The sequence below is a fragment of the Notothenia rossii genome, assembly GCF_949606895.1.
Source record: "Notothenia rossii genome assembly, chromosome: 7".
Taxonomy (NCBI): domain Eukaryota; kingdom Metazoa; phylum Chordata; class Actinopteri; order Perciformes; family Nototheniidae; genus Notothenia; species Notothenia rossii.
The window spans coordinates 66,315,673-66,333,632 of NC_136905.1; the positions used below are offsets into that span (position 1 = coordinate 66,315,673).

Genomic DNA, 17,960 nt, shown 5'->3' on the forward strand with positions numbered 1-17,960 from the left:
CTTTTTTATCCGGAAGTGAACATTTCTTACAAAAACGACGCCAGATGTCACTGTAGTGTATATTTCTGTATATTTTTTAGAAAATCTAGTGTATTCATCATTTTCCTACACATTTATTCACAGGTGTCTTTAACCTGGAAGTTGCTCTTTAACCGTATGCCAACCCCATTTTCATTTTCAGACAGTACTTCTACAGTTTAACTTAACGGCAAGATTGACCCTCAAAATGTGTTATGTGTTTTAAAACATTGGGTCCATGTCAGACTAAAATAAGACTTCCCATTACTAGCCTGCAACCATCAATTTGTTGGCTAAAAAACTTCCACAAGCATATTTCTTCATTAATGCTCTTACTACAATCCTATTCGCACCGCCCTACACATGTGATCAAATATTAATTTTGTATCCATGATAACCAAAGCATTGAAAGTCACTGACCTTATTCATTCAGTTAATTTCATCAGGGGTGTTTGGTAATATAGACTCGATACCAGTGTTGGAATTATTCTGACCTGTAATGGCACAACCCTTTTCGCATTCTCTTCCTGATTTGCTCTTTATTGAGCTCACTATAGTCTTCTTCCCATCTGAATGAGATAGTTCACACTCATTACCATCTGTGCAGTGCTGCGCAGAAGCCCGACTTGTGAACATAAAGCAATATTGAATTTCAGTGCGAGTGCTATTCTTCTTCATACAGTGCCCTCTTTTCATTAAGTCCAGCTTTGGTTCCACTAACATCACCACATCTCGGGCAGTGCAATAATCACAATTTTGCATTCTCTCCAATGCATCTAGGCTCTCTTTCCACTTTGTGCTACATTAAATTATTTGTCTCTCCCTTGCATTTTCGGGAACAGAATAATAGCTCCTGACAGAATTGTCACCATTACCGGCGTCCTTTCCCAAGGTTTGTGTCAGATTAGGGAAGAGTAATTGGAGCGATGCGTCATTGACAATGCACATTTTGGTCCTTTTGAGAACTGCAGGTGACAAAATGGCCTTCTATGAGTTTGAAAAAGCTGCAAATGCTCTTGGCATGGCTGCGTGTGTTTGATTAGCCGTTTCCTATAACCATGGCTCGGATACTATTAAATACATTTTCCCCATCTGGGATATTTTCTATTTTTTACCCAAAAAAATGTGTTTACACATTAGCTGCCATTCAAAGGTTAAAGCCAAGGGACCATGTGACTGTATAGAAAGGCATGCATGTGGCTCATAGATAAACCAGTCATTTAAATAGTAGCCCCAGTTCCTCTGGGGAAATGAAACAGTGTGTTGTACATTATGTTGTATAATATGCACATGGCCCCGATGCAGAACACAAGAAGTTTTCATAATTGCAATGCCATATACATTTAGATGATATTATTGTAACCTTTTGTATTTCTCCTGTACCCAATTTGTATTTTGCCGAATTTCTATTAACGGTTCATTGTGAGAACTGTATTCAAGCTCAGGGCTAGAATGGTATGAGTAGAAACTTTTGTTATTCCGATGAATAATTTGCTGTCTTGAAGGGACCTTATTTTTGGGGGTATTTTTATGCTTTGAAAATGGTGCCAACAGTATGGCTATGACAGGAAATGGGAAGCAAGAGAGTGGGAAGGACATAGGAAAAAGGGACCCCATCTGGACTTGAACTCAGTACTATGTCTTAACAGTGCCTTGGAGCTAGTGAACACCATTGCAGATTTGGATTCTTGTATTAGTCAAGGTTTGGAACCCTTTGAACTGATAAAATCGCACTCTTGGACAAGTAGCACCAGAACAGGGTGAAGTTAACAAAATAGTGCAGAATGTCAATATATGGTAATAAAAAAAGGCCAAGTCCAATTCAATGGCTGATAACAATTTTTAGAAGTATGATCTCAGATCAAAAGACAGTTTTTGTCCCAGAACCAAGAATGGCTACATTTGTATTTCAATCTAACGCCAGTTGCCAATACTGTCCCAAGCTGCACCAAAAAGGGCAAGAGGGCAACCCAGAGAAGAAAGCGTTGAGCGATAATGTTTTCCATTGAAGCATAAAGTTTAGAAAGACTTAACAAAGCATATTCAGCTATAACTACTCATCAGCAGTACAATAATGAGGCATTGCTAGCTTGCATTTATTGTTTCATTTCCTGTCATCTTTAATATTCAGAAGATAAACTGTCAACAAGAAACCTTCCCCCACTGGGCTGACCGTTGATCATATTTTCGATGATGCCACAGCAGAGGGGCCGGCACCACCTCTGATTTACACCTCTGATGTCTCCTGGCCGTAAACTTTCACCCAACACCACAGTGTTTTAAAGGAAGTAATGATTTAAATGAATCAGAGACAAAGTGCTGAAGGACTCCTTTCTACTGGGCTAGTGCCACAAAGCGGCCTGCTGAGTCAGGATTCTGAGTAGGCACACGCATCATTTACGAAGCTCATCACAAACTGCAGGACACACAGGGGAGGGATGTCCGGCTCTGATGAAGCAGTCCAGAGTGAAATGGGCATTTTCCTGCTAATGTTGTGGTGAACATTATCCATAAGGCTTCCCTTAATCTGTTTAATAAAAGTCTTCAATTTGAACCAACAAAGGAAAGAAAATATATCATTGTAATAATTACAATGGAGGTGATTATCATTGTCACAGTTAGAGTCAAAGACAAGAAGGGGTACAAATTGAAACGAAATGCACCATGTTTACACAGACATTTTTTCCTCTTCATCGTTGCATTGCATAGCATAGATCAACAGAAAAATAATCCCCAATACTTGTATAATCAGGGCGGCTCAGGAGCTAGCGTTGTCCGCCAATCAAAGCATTGGTGGTTCAATCCCTTGCCTCTTGGGTTAACATGTTGAAGTGTGCTTGGGAAAGATACTGAAGACCAAATCGCTCCCCATGGCATGGCCAACGGTGTCTGTGAAAATGTTTCACTTCTGATGAGCAGCTGGCACTTTATATGAATGCGAATGTAAATGGGAAGATTTGACTTGCATTGTAAAGTGCTTTAAATGGTCGCAACAGCTAAGAAAAGACTGTACTGTAAATGCAGGGAAGTTACCATAGGGTTTATTTAGTTTCTGTTCAGTTCGTGTCAAATCAAGTTGCTTTAAAGGACCACAGGTTGAAAAATGTAATTTGAAAATGTCAAACATTCCTGGTTTTACAATATAAGACCAAACCCAATCTCTGAACTGTCAGTCGTCAGTAGTGGAAACAAATAGCACCAAGTTGACACAGTCGAAGAAACTGAGCGGCATAAACAACATGAAAGAAATATGAAAACAGCTTTATCAAATCGCCCAGCCATTAGTTTCCAACACAATATTTCCAACCTGTGTGTCAAGTGTGTGATTGCATGTGTGAGCACATTATAAAGAGGCAAGACTCTTTGTTAGGTGTCTGGAGTCTGAAGGCTCTCGCTCACACATTTGTCTTTGTTGGCTGTGTTATTACCTTCGGGAAAAGTCATTTATTGCGCTTTGCTAAACTGCAAACAGAACGACGTGCCTTACTCAGCACATTGTTTTTCTAAGGGCCTAACTAGGCGTCATTCACCAAGCCCTGTGTTGACCCAGTCAACATGCAGGCGGCTGGAGACGTGAATGAGAGAATGACATGCAAGATGAATCTGGGTTAAACGCTATTGTTTGCAGTACACTACTCTCATAGCCTGAGGATGTTGTGAATATGGCGGACCCATTCAGACAGCGTCAGTCCGCCGACAGCCTCCTGTATCTTTAAAGGCTGCTGTAAATGATTCCAACACTCTGAAGCTGCTTTATTCCCCGGTGTGAAGCTGAGGTGAGGATCGATGTACAGCAGTGTAATGTAGACATATTGGCGGGTTGTGAGGGTGTAAAAAAAGAATCATACATCCATGTATACTGTGGGCGATATCACCTTGAATAACTACAGCACTGTTTAGTAAGTAGTTACATAACGCACACACACCATTTACACAAGGCAAAAACAAAACGTAACGGCAAATGAGATCAGAGAAAGCAGATAAACTAGGAGAGCCATTATCCAGCTGCAAGCAGAGCCAGATATGCCAGGAATACAGACACAGTATTACATTAACTCTGGATATGATTTGTCTGATAGACTTAGATATTTCCTCTCGGATACATTGAATGTCACAGTAGTTTAGTAGTTTTGACATTGTGCAGGAAACACACAACCACAACTGATGCTCTGTAGTGTGTCAAAGTGGTGTATGTGTGTGTTACAGCTGGATGTTAGATATTGGTGTAAAAAAAAAAATCCAATGTGATTTTTTATGCTGTATTTTAAGGATGTTAATTGATAAACATGGATTCCATTATTGTTTCATCTTTTCAACCTCGTTTTTTCTATCAATTCCTTGATCGATTCCTGATAAGTTGTTGCTTGAAAATGATTACATACAGGTTTATTAGCACCGGGTTACTAAGCATTGTTTGTCTCTATCATAGCTCCAGTTACAACCAAACTGAAACATGACACGGGTGTAATGTCAGATAGTCAGAATTGCCGTAAAGCATTAATATTTGGGATTAAAGTCAGATTTCAAACCATCATCAAGCTACAGTAGGAACCGGTTCTCAATGGATACCAATTCTTAATTCCCATCCCAACTTGTTTTAGTGAAAGAAACTGATAGAGGTGAATCCAGGTATTTTGACTTGAGCCATTCTAATGATTTTTTAAATATAAAAGTACATTCGGTAACCACCAGGAGTATTACCTGTGTCTCTTAAGTAGCTTTGCCAATTTAGGGACAATTATGGTAATTACATCACACAGGTATCATAGCATGTGCTCTGAGATATCAGCTGTATGTAGTCAAAGCACATTTTGAAATAAAAGTTATATTGATTTACTTTTTCTGTGGTGTTTAAAAAAAAAAACCTGTGTAAAGGGAGGCGAACCAGAAGTTTCACTGGGGAAAAACTGGACATCAACATTTAATTGTTAAAAAACTGAGTTGACAAGTGATTGACAGCTAAAGATAAGAATAGTGCTGAGCAAATACCCAGCTAGAAATGTTTGGTTCTAAAAACATTCTGAGAAGGTTACCATTCACTGTTCTAGGAATGTTTTCTGCGGGAAGTTTTCTTTTGGTTCCCAGAATGTTCTTCTGAAAGGTAGGATAACGTTCTCTTAAAAAATTCTTAAAATGTTTGGTGATAACTTTCTTAAGATGTTTTTGATAACCTTCTTAAGATGTTTTTGATAACATTGTTAGAACATTATGCCATACTATTCTTAAAACGTTTTCAGCTGCAAGTTAGATTGTTTTATGTTGCCAGAATGTTATTATTTTCGAGTACGATAACTTGCTTTATCGTTCCGCTTTATCAGAAGTATTTTATTTTTTTTATAAATGCGGCCAGCAGCTAGTACAAGTCACTGTCACATGTACTGGAGGGGACCCAGAATCAGACTTGGAATCAGTTGGCGAAAGTAACATTTGTTTATTAGAAAAGGGGAGCTGGGACTGGAGGTTGGTTATGGCGGCAGTGGGAAACAGTTGTTCCAGGGTGGGTAGAGAGGCCTGGCTGGTCTTGGGAGTGTGGAAGGCCTTGGATTCCTCCTGGGAGAGACATACAAATTAGTGTGAGGCAAAATCAGGCAAAGTTGTCAAAGAATATGCTGGTAAAAAGCTAGTGCGGCACGCAAAAAAACGTCACAGCAACAATCCGGCAGAGAATGAGTGCAGGCTGCAGGCTTGTGGCTGATGAGCAGGTTGCAGGTGAGGTTGATTGGAGATTGCTCCCAGCCGTGTAGAGCAGACCAGCAGGCAGGGAGAGAGACACACAGTAGGAACAAACACATACAAACACTAACAGGGGTTTCAGGGACGAGCAGTGACAGTCGGTCCGTTCTTCTATATGTCTGTCGGTCTCAAATCTAAAGGGTGCAATAACGATTTGTATCCAATATGCATAAACAGCGGACACTGTTTATACGCAGCCCTCACAAACCACACACGGCCAGATAGCTTATCCTACAGTTAGAACCTACATACGAGACACAACCTTTATAGTCAGGAAAAAGTGTGATTATTTTCGGATATTTTACACAAATTATATTATGAATACTGTGGGCCTACATACCTTAGTGTGATTATAAGTAGATGTGAGTGAATATTGGCCCTTCAAATTCCTTTTTACACGTCCTATTCATTGTCTCAATGCGCTAATACATCTTAAGAAAGTTATCACCAAAAATGTTAAGAATGTTTTTAGAGAACGTTATCCTACCTTTCAGAAGAACATTCTAGGAACCAAACTAAAACGTCCTGCTGAAAACATTTTAAGAACAGTAGGGCATAATGTTCTAAAAATGGTTATCAAAAATATCTTAAGAAGGTTATCAATAACATCTTAAAAAGGTCATTACCAGGCATTTCAAGAATGTTTTTAAAGAACGTTATCCTACCTTTCACAAGAACATTCTGGGAACCAAAATAAAACGTCCCGCTGAAAACATTCCTAGAACAACAAATGGTAACAAACATTTCTAGCTGGGAACTCACACATGCCACCGCAAACATGAAATATCTGCTTACAACTTATCATGAATTACGTGCTTGTTTGTTTTTTTCAAAAGGAAAATATGGTGGCATTAGATTTTTTTTAAAACAGCCTTTTCAAACAAATGCAACAAGTTTGTTTTTTAAAGCACTCTAGAAATAAATCTGACGTTGACCATGACCGTGTTAATATCTGCCATCACAGGAACGTTTTATAAAAAAGAATAACATCCTGAAACATTTTCATGTTTCTTGGAGAACGTTCTTCATTTGTTATTATGTAACATTGAGGGAACGTTTTATAAAGAACATCTTTAATGTTAAACACATCCTTAGAATGTTGCAGGCAAAACATTCCACCTTTGTTAACATATCACATTAAAGGAACATTTTATAAAACACTTACTGTCATCTCAGGCCTCAATAACATCCTGAAAACATTTTCGGAATGTTGCAGTTAAAACATTATGTCTTAGTTAACCTTAAACCTTTTCGGAACATTATTTGAAATAATAAACATCCTAAAAAGGTTCTTTGAACATCATATTAAAACGTTTCTTTAAAACATTCTTAGAACCTGTAGGTAATGTTAGCCAAAGTTGTGAGAACGTTTCCCACTAGCTGGGTACTCATCCAACAGGTGTCATCCTATCAACCCATCTGATAGAAGCAAAACCTCATTATTAGCGCGTGCCCATCAAGCCCCCAGGAAGTGCGCCGGACTGTGTGCCAATATTCGTTGTGTCCAAATGGACGGTACTGCAACTTCCGTATCAGTCCTTGACGTCACCCGGCCCAAAACGACTTTTTCCCATTGACTAACATTGGGAAAGAGAAGTCTGTAAATCGGTGGATCATTTTTGTTTAACTAAATAAACTACCCAGCATGAACTATTTTGTAGCCCTTATTAGAATAATTCGGTCCTTAAAGTTGGAAAATGCACTAAAAGCCGGATCTAGATTTATTTTCTCTCTCCATTCATTCTAGTGAGCCGAGAGTGGGAGCTCGGGGGGCGGTGCTTAAGGGGCAAATCAACTGCGCATGCTCTGTGAATACACATACGGGTACTTCTGCTCTGACAGCCAGGCATGACGGGTAATCTGTGAAGTTTCGCTATCTCAAAAGTTAGGCCATTTTTTCTTAATGCGCCAATGAGCAGCTCTCATAGGAAAGAACGAGACCCCACCTCCCACACTGTAGCCATTTCTTATTCATTTCATTTCAAACCTTTATTTATCCAGGTGTATCCCATTGAGATAATTGATCTCTTTTTCAAGGGAGACCTGAAATTATATTATATTATATTATTATACATCCATGGTGCCCATCTCCTCCTCTCTCTAATTTCCTTTTTTCTCTTTTGTTTCTTTGTGTCAACGAGGCAGTGTTTTTGCATGTACCTTACTAGTACCACTACTTTTTCAGTGATGCAACATATGTATCTTTTTGCAGTACAGTGAACTAATCAACTTTGATGAAGAGTGATCTGATATACTGATTAGGGCTGTCCCGAATACCATTTTTCGGGCTCCGGACATTCAGTAGTAATCAGCAGCGAATATTCAAATATTCGGTGCGGAGAGATTTGTATTTTTTTTTTATAAAAACATTTTTCAAAAGAAGAATTTTTTCAAAAAGAATTTTTTTTTCAAAAAGGTTTCATAACACGCTCCTAATCCGAGACACCTGACAACACGTTGTTAAGCAGAAGCGCAGAAAGAGCATACTATTACGATTTATATTTATTTATTGTCTCAGTACTCGCAAACATTAAAACTAAATGTGTCCTCTGTAGGGAAACTGTAGGGTCTGCTGTATTGTTGAGGATGTTGATGGCTGGGATGCGTTGCAGTTATTATTAGGCTGAGCTACTCAACTTTATGCCATTGCCTTAGCCCCAGATGTTCCCACATTACTCCTATTATTTTCACTATTCGGATAAAATTAAAAAAACTAATATAAAAAAACAATTCTGTAGCTTGCTTGCAACTATTTTCCAAGCAAAGTAAGTGCACGTTTTTATCATGTGTAACGTTACTGTTTAAACGGCGGATAAAGCAGCTTCATCATGGCAACTTGACAACAGCTAAGCTAAGCTAGGCTACTACTTACAGCATCCAGGTGACTTTTCAGAGTTGTTGTGCCACCGTGGTAGGCCAGTTTCTTATCGCATATTTGGCACATATTCTTCTTACCGTCGTCCAATTTAAAATGGTCCCACACAGCTGAAGTCTTCGGCATTTTGTGGGTGAAACGAGGTGAAGCGAGGTGAAGCGTGCGGTTTGCGTTACGGCCCGTCTACACTACAGGCATCGAAAAATGCTTTCAACGCTTCGCCCATTCACTTGAATGGGGTGACGTAGAAGATTTTTATTTTTCGCCGAACTGCATTGTGGGGAGCATGGCATGGCTTTGCAAGCATCACGAGCATCTATCGGTATCAAAAGTTGAACAATGTTTAACTTTTGAGGCTCGATAATCAAATCCCGTTTATGCAATCCCCGCCAGTAAAAGCGCTAGCCAATCAAACCGCGTGTATGCTGATACCGCAGGTCTTGACTATTTTCCATATGTCATAAAATGGAGGATAAATTAATCATTGCCGTGGCAAGTGTCCCAGTCCTGTATCTGTATGACTGTACTCTGTTCACCTACCGGGAACTAAACCGGAGGAACCAGGCATGGTGGGAGGTGGCAGAGACAGTTTGTGAAACTGGTAGGTTTTCAACTGTTTGGGGAGTTTATATCCAGTTTACTTCGTTGAATGGTAAATGGACTGTACTTATATTGCGCTTTATCCAGTCTTTAAGACCCCTCAAAGCGCTTTACATACTACATGTCATTCACCCATTCACACCCATTCATACAGAGCAGTGTACCTTACTCTAGGACCTAACATTCACACACATTCACACACCGTTGGCCATGCCATCGGAAGCAACTCAGGGTTAAGTATCTTGCCCAAGGATACATCGACATGTTGACTGCATGGGCTGGGATCGAACCCACAACCTTCTGGTTGAAAGACGACCACACTCCCTCACAGCCACAGTCGCCCTAAGATGAAGAAGCGGGCTTTTTTTTTTGCTTTGTATGCCGGGGGCGGGCGGGAGATTCCTGATTGGTTGTTGGTTGCCTTGGGTGCGAGAAATCGCCAAGCCTCAGACACGCCCAGCTTCAAGATCTTTTGATGCCTGTAGTGTAGACGGGCCGTCAGTGACTGTGAGTGAACGCGATGTCAGGAGCACAGGCTGAGATTGTATATATTTCCTCATTTTAACAGTGCAATTCAAAAGTATAAATATAGTATAAGAATATGGCAATTCGCCTTTATTAATAGCATACATTTAGAAGAAAAAATAATATAAAAAAAAAAAACCGAATATCCGAATAGTGAAATTGAAACCCGAATAGTTGGCCAACGAACGAATATTCGAATAGTCGAATATTCGGGTACAGCCCTAATACTGATATGAGTGGTAGTACACATCAGCAGGGGCACAGTAAAACACGTTTCCTTACTGAAAAGGTTAGAGGTGTGCAGCCTGTCTTTTAAAAACTCATCAAACAACAGCTCACTGTGACAACTCCTTCATGTTCTATTACTCCCTGCAATCTAAAAAACTGATCCCCTGTCAAATAACTCAAAAAATGGCCATGTCTTGTTTTACAGGTGCTTTATTTTTTTACTTCTGTCAGCGCCATTCCCAATGGTAAAGATATTGTTTTTCCTATGACTGATTCAGAATAAAAGCAAACTTGTTTTGCAGCAAAAAACGTTGAGGCCGATATCACTCAGACTAGCTGACTATAGAATACACGCTTAACTTGAAAAACAATTGTAAAGAAGGCACATTTCAGATTATAAAAACAAAAAGGCTCCCCATGAATACTATCATTGACTATTTTGAAAAATTATGGTTTTTAAAAAATCAAGAATTTCGCACTATATTACTCAGGGAAAAGTACTGATGAGATGCAGAGGAGTTTAAACAAGATGCGGATTAGGGAAAACCAGTAACATGTCTTCAATAAGTTGATGTACGCTCTACACACTGGATTCCCTGGGAGGCTGATGTGTTTTACAACGAGGATAAGAGCTCTGTCCTTTCCTTGACAACACCTTCAGCAGTGAGGTGACCCCATGGGCTGTGGTATGTGTATCTTTTGAACGATGACAAACTGTTAAGAGCACATCAGTTCGACACAACAAGAAAAGCGAGCCGTGTCTCCTCTGAACGCAGTTAAGCCAAAGTCATCGGAGAGCAATGATAAGGTCAGCTGCTGAATGACAAGAATTAATAGTTTAGACGCGGCTGCAACCTCATTACAAGGACAGGCCGCGTGCAGCAGGAGGCTGATATCTCTGGCACAGCCCCACTTCGCTGTTTCCAATTTGAATAGAGAAGGGGATAATGCTTAATGCCTCTCCCTGTGTGGATATTGTCTTGTATGGGACAGCGACCCGTGAAATTAATATTTTGGTGAGATGAGATTTGTTATACACAAAGAGGAGGGCCTGATTTTCCAGCCGACCGAGAAACAGCCGACACAGAAGAGTGGAGGTATTGTACGTTCAGGAGGTGGAGAGCTCAGACACTGATAATACCTGAGGAAAAAAAAGGAGATGGAAGAGGGGAGAGATCAAGAAGAAGGGCAAAATGAAAGGTGGATTGTTTTGGGGAAGAAAAAGGATGGCTGAGAGGCTTACATAAGATTACTTAAAAGTGTAGCTTTTGACTTTTGATCTAATTGAGCATTCTGTCTGTAATTTACTTATTGATTATAAAAGCAAGATACAATTCAATAAATTAAACAATTGTATTTTTCTAAAACTGAATCAGAAATACCAGAAAATGGCAAACCGACAGAAGTAATCATGAGAGGGAAATGCCTATAACTCTTAAGCCCCTCCCTAGAAGATTTTTCACTAAAATACTTCTGTTTACTTAATTTGTGTTTGTATTTGAATGATTCCGGTAATGATCCTCATCTTGCTCATCGGTTCCTGTTCTCATCGATTCCTGATTCAAATTATTTGAGGGGATCAAAACAGGTCACATGATTAATTCACAGAAAATTAAAATGTTATTATGAAAAGTTTTACAATGTAAATTAATAGCATACATTTTTATTTGTTTTCTGTTTTGTTCAAATTAGAAGTGTCGGCTGCAATTTGGGATGTTACAATCCCGGTGGTCTCGCCTACTGTAACACTAAAAACCTGTGGAAGTGACACATGGAGAAGTCCAACAGAGTTCGGGACAGTTAGTGGAATCAGCCAATGCGTTAATTTTGGGAAGCTTTACTGCGTCAGTGTCATCCTTCTGAATGAAGTGTTTTACAATAAAGCTGTATGGGCACATACGTATATCCCTGAAGTTAAACAGCACAAGGCTTAAGTAACTGCTTTTCCCTCAACTCTGAGAAACTAGGGGTCATTTACAAGTGACATTAGCTGCTAATGTGACTGCACATATGGGTACTTCTGCTCTGACAGCCAAGCATGACGGGTAATCTGTGAAGTTTGACAAAGTTGGGCCATTTTGTCTTAATGCGCTAATGAGCAGCTCTCATAGGAAAGAACGAGACGAGTGGTGGTAAACAGCAGCAGGGGGACAGTAAAACAAGTTTGTTACCTTACTGAAAAGGTTAAAGGTGTGCAGCCTGTCTTTTAAAAACTTGCCTTGTGTTGACTTGCATTATATATTATTAAGCTGAAGCTATTTTTCCAAGGCAACTTTCATACAATCAATATCGTACACATGCTTACAGGAGCAATTTGGGGTTAAGCATCTTGAAGCATCAGAAGATACAATCGAAATGCTGACCCCTTAACTTGCAGATCAGCGCACTAATCCCCTGAAATTTCTTTGGTTTAAAGCGGTTGTGTTTTTAGGAACGTAGTGAGTTGATGACACACAGACGATGTTTGGCATCCTTAAACATTTATTTTTCAAATTTCATGCAGGTGATTGTGTAAAATATTTTAGAAGAATTGTAGAAGATTTTCCGATCATCAGTTAATCTTAACACCGCTGATAATTCATATACTCAGTAATGGCTCTTACAAATTACAAATATGTTTGTGTTCACCTCTCACAGTTGGAAAATACAGAGGACACACATGTCTTGCTTTTGGTGATGACGTCATTCATTTCTGGGCACATAGCAGAAGCATTGGAGTATTCACTGCTGGCTGCCTGCACACATGAACGGCATGAAAGTCTTTTAGAGACCTAATGGATCAAATCATCATTATAGAAAACTATCACTTTGGGGTGTTTTTGACTTGATGACTAACTGTGCCCTCAATGGCATGTCTTGAATGTTTCATGGGCTGCAATTTCCACTGATTGTAATATTAGTTAATTTACCTTACGGGAGAAAGGGAGGTGAATGAAATATAATTCTTAAAGAAACAACAAGTTACACCAGTGAACAACTGGACTTCTAAATAAAATAATGATTTTTAAACTGAATCACTATGTGATTACAGCTAAATATAACCGAGTTATATTAATCCAACAGATATCTCCCTATCAACCCATCTGATAGAAGCACAGCCTAATTTTCAACCCAGACAGCCCACCTTCTCCTCCCTCTCATCCCTTGTTCTCTTGAATATTTGTACGTGAACAAGGCAGGGAACATTATCAGTATTATGCATGTACCCACCTTTCCAGTGCTGGGGGAATGGATTTTTTCAATGGGCTCATAAATCCCAGTTCTACCTGGTCGAGCAGCGTTGGAATGCACGGCTGTTGGCTGGCCGGGCTCTCTGCCGACACTATAGATCTGGATTGACAGCTGCTCCATCCTGTCTGCCACTGTTAATCATTGAAGGATTTGGGCTGCCGGCAAGCAGCTCTGCCAAGCGACCTTGGGCCCTGCTGGGGCCGAAGGACTCCCACTAAAAGCCTGCTCCCCTGTTACACCAAGGCACTTTAGCAGGTGGCCCAATCGCCCCATAACAGAGACTGATAGCTATCTAAATGCACCACATTATTAGAGAGTATTCCCTTTACAATTCACCTTGCTTTGATCACTCTGAAGCCTCGTATTAATACTCTGTGGGAAAATTGGCCAGTTATGTAACTTTAATATAACATCATGCACTGTGCACTCCTTTCTCTTCCTCACATTTTACAAATAAATATATATTTTTAATATAAGTTAAAAAAAACTATTTTATAATTATGTCACACATTATTGTTGACTGAAAGAAAGAGAAAGGCAGGCATTTAGAGAAAAAATAATAAGACAGTCATTATCAGCGGTTATGATGTCATTCTGGAGGAAAAGGAGACGTTTTGGAAGGGCTCTTGCTGAGATGCAATGTGTAAGAGTTTATCCACGGCAATACTGTAGATAAGGACACAGAAGAAGCTGGAGAATGGTGGTTAACATGCAGTAGTAGAGCGAGGAAGGGGATACCAAATATTAGGTGTAATGCAAGACAGGAATAGCACAGAGATAGTGTCTGCTTGCTGCCATGTAATAAAGCAAAAAAAGCCTCTAACTATCCCTGTTGCTCTCCTCTGTCTCTCACCCATTCTCTTCATAACTCTCCATCTGTTCGCACGGTAAAGGAGAAATCCAGGATCCCGACTCCACTCCCGTATCTTTGCTCCAACCACGCTGTTGGAACCAGCAGCAGCAGCGAATGCCTGTTTTTGCCTCTCCTCTCCCTCTCTCTCTGCGCGCTTCTCTGCTCTGCTGCAGTGGAAGGTCCTCACGCTGCGCTCGCAACTCGTCTCAGTGGAGGAGATCTGAGCATCTCGGTGTCATTTTTCACACCCTTCTTTTCGTTTCCATCCCTCGTTCTTTTGCCGTCCTCTCTCCTACTTGAGGGGTCTGGATAAATGTGAGGGGAAAAGTCATAGGATAGACGAGATGAGAAGGGAAGAGCTCAGGAAGTGTTTGATCCAACATCTCCTGCACATATGACTCTGTGATGTCCTGCTGTCTCCGGGTGACAGAGAAGCTTGTGCTCTTTGATACCTCCTGCTTTTAGACTGTGTCAGGTAAGTTCATTCCGTGGCTTGATGTTTTTATTCTGCGTCTGATGTTGTGGATAACACAGAAGCGTCTTTTGCTTGTTTACCCCTGAGGGGGAATTTTAAATGAGATTATATTCTGGCAGAAGTTGTGTGTAAACAAGTCCATGTATGGCATAGTGTGTATGTGAAATATATGCTTTACAATAGATCACTTATGTTCTCTGAGCTTGCATCATTTTTGCCTAAGAGCTCTGCAATAAATTATGATGTACTGCAGCAACTTGAAATCATTAGCTCTTTTTAAATATTGAAGCAGGTTTAGCCATGTTTGCCCTCTCTTACTGTACATCATATCCATATTCTAAACTCAGTCATCCATAATTAAATGTATATGAGGTGTCAGGGAGTGGTGGTAGCTTCTGTTAATATGTATTTGAGTCTCTGAGTGTGTGTCTTGAGATGTGGGCTGGGGTATAAAAAAGTGCAGCAACCTTTTTTTTCTTCTTGAGGGAAATCCTGTGTACGTAGTGTGTGCGGAGGGCAGTGCAGCACCGATGATAACAAGGAGATTCTATGACAGCATCGAGGGCACACACTACACTGAGTGTGTGTGCACGTACATGCGTTTGTGTGGGAGGCTGTATGCGTAAACTCACATGCAAGGTTGAGCTCTGAGTGGGCGTATTTCATGTTGTTCTTTTGAATGAAGTGTCTCAAGGAGAGAGTGCATATATGGGCATCCACTGTCATGTGTGAGTGTCTGTTTCCCTTTCAAGACTATGTACCGTTTCTCTCGTCCCTCGACCGTGGTTGTGACGTCAACTCTCTTTTGGGAAACACTCGTCCAAGGCACAGTGCAGTCTCTTCATCCGGTATTGGGTGGCATTGGACTGTGGGTGGCGACTTGGTGACGATTTACAACCTGGGTTCCCGGGTCCTCGCCCCCCCTCCCGGTGTAAATCAGCCTGCTTGCTGAAGCACGGAGACACTGCAGCCAGTTAGAGGGAGAAGCTTTGGACGTCCATGTCCACTGCTGCAGTGCAGACACTCTCTCCCACCAAAGTGTGTTGCTCAGTCACAGACAGAGAAGGCCTGCTTATAGAGGCTCTTCATCTATCTACCTGTAATATTTGAACAGATGCTTGTAATCGAAAGTAACTTCCAGCTGTGTGTGTGGTGGTTTTGCAGGTGCAGGTGGACCTATCTGATGGAAAAAAAGCCTGTGTCTGACGTTTGGATTTTCGTACTTGAACATCTGGATCACTTAAGCCCATAAGCTGGGGATATAGTGCTTTAGGTATTATTTAAATGAGGGTTCCCCAGTTTTTAGCAATGGACACAGTATGTTTAGTCTAAACAAGTATAAACCTCCAGAGGTTCCTGTGGCTCATTAATTAATTAGAATGACAGTTTCAATGGTGGCTTCTCCTACATGTGTATCATACAACTGTATCTATATGTGTGTAAACCAGCCAGGAAAAGGACTTACAGTGAAAGCAATCTCCTGTCTTGCTGAAGTGTCATTGAGCCAGAACTCTATTTCCCGTCATCTGGAAGAGTAACTTATTACAAAGGTGTGCGTGTTCCTGCTTAATGCAAGTGCTGCTTTTGCATCCTTCATTTTGACATGCATGGGAAGAAACACGACAATTGCATTAGTGAAACGGAATCAAGGAGCTGGAAGTATAGGACCAACCCTAAGTGTCACAGCTCTGGGGGAGTGCAGTGAATTTCAATCCATGGTCTGCGCTCTCATGAAGCATGGCTCCTTATTAATTCAAAAATTCAAATGCAAGCTCAAACCACCATAACTGTCATTGCTTTTGAGCAAATGACTGAGCACTTTGCAGTAGTATCAGAATCACACCCAGCTACTCTTTATGGGTGTGTGCACATCAACATTAAAATAACCCACCATCCTCCATTAAGTGGAATTACGAAACTTAAGCACTCTAGTTATAGAGTATTTATTAACCTGGCGGATTATGACAAGGTAGAGATTGTCTTGTCATACACCTGCTGTGTTGGGTTTGTCCCTCTCAGCAGCCTGACGGGGGATACAGCTGTTGTCCTGATGAAAACGAGGCTGTCAAATTTACTTTCAAGCAAGATGAATGAGTAGCGGCTCAATTTGATCGCACAAACAGCTTGCTTGCATAATGCGTTTTCCTCACAGTGATTAACATGGCCCATGTGTATGTCAGGTTTAGATTGCTTAAGGCCGCAGTACATTTCAGCCGAGCTGTGACCATGCAACATGTTTTTTCTATTTCCATTTGGTGCACACTGCCAACAAGCTTCTGAATTAAACAGGTGATTCTCAGAATAAGCGAATGAGGAAATAAACATATTAGTATTAACATAGGACACAGATTTAAAGAATGCACAGATGAAGGAGAAGCATCTGGAGCGTTCTTGGCGGCTCACAGTGGATATCTGGGACAGTGGACTCCCATCTTTTGACAGTGAAGCTGACAAACGAAGAAAACAGCCGTCCACTGTAAACAAATCGGAGGAAATGAGCTTCCCCCCACATCTCCACATGTAGCTGTGAGACTATACATGGAACATTGCCATCAGCCTATTGCAATACTGATCTACATAATTTCACATGAATAGCACGTAAATTAGAAACATCTATTACAACTGTGACACGGAGAAATGAATTCAATGTGTGCAGAATGCCTGGAGATGCACATTTTAAAGTGAGCGGAGGATGGCCTGGGTTCTTTAAAAAGCGTATTGGGTTGTGAACGTTTGCAGGTAGTTAAGTGCTTTTTGAAGACGCTGATGACGTTTATTCAGCTCGCATCTCCACGCTAACAAAATGATGTTGGCAGAGCTCCGATTTCATGGTTTGAGGGCCACTCGTGTTGATTTGCACAGCTTAAGGATGCATATTGTCACAGTCCAGTAGGGACCAGCTACTGGAACGAGAGTGAAGTGTCTCTGAGAAAGGGTTACATAAATAAAAAGAAGCACATCTGTAGCCTCGAGAAGGGAATGTGTTTTGAATGAAATGGAGAATGAGTTGGAAAATGGCTGACAGCTTAATTTGGACAAGTTTAATTTGTCATGGATCATCGTTTTAGCAGCTGACATGGTTGAGAGCTACGGCAGGGTATTTATTTGGTTAGTCGACGAGGGATAATGCTCCACAGCTCTGGATGGATGCTAAACTTTTTGTGGGACAAACAGATGGTGGCCTGGCTGGTTACATTAAGTCCCTGCTGGTCAATAAGGTGTTCCAAAGCGACCAACTCGCTGTAGACGATCAGCCTGATGTCAGTTTAGTCAGCTAGCGTGTGTGTGTTTGTTTTGCACGTGTATCAGTTAGTGTGAGGCCTGCTGGGATAATGGATTTCACTTCAATCAGTGGCCAACTGACTCCATCAGTCCCTCTCTTTCTGGAATAAAACACACTGAATCACACACACAAACATGCA

General features: G+C 40.7%; 1 protein-coding gene across 4 annotated transcripts in view; it reads left to right on the top strand.

The window, feature by feature from the left end:
* dlgap2a (discs, large homolog-associated protein 2a) overlaps positions 1-17,960 on the top strand; it is a 197,307-nt gene that overhangs the window by 46,565 nt on the left and 132,782 nt on the right. For 2 of the 4 annotated variants that reach the window (XM_079693772.1, XM_079693771.1), the window contains exon 1: positions 14,259-14,538. The exons of the other annotated variants lie outside the window; for them this stretch is intronic. The gene's annotated coding sequence lies outside the window, so the exon portion shown is untranslated. Of the gene's footprint in view, positions 1-14,258; positions 14,539-17,960 lie in introns of those variants that run through there. 4 annotated transcript variants of the gene reach the window in all.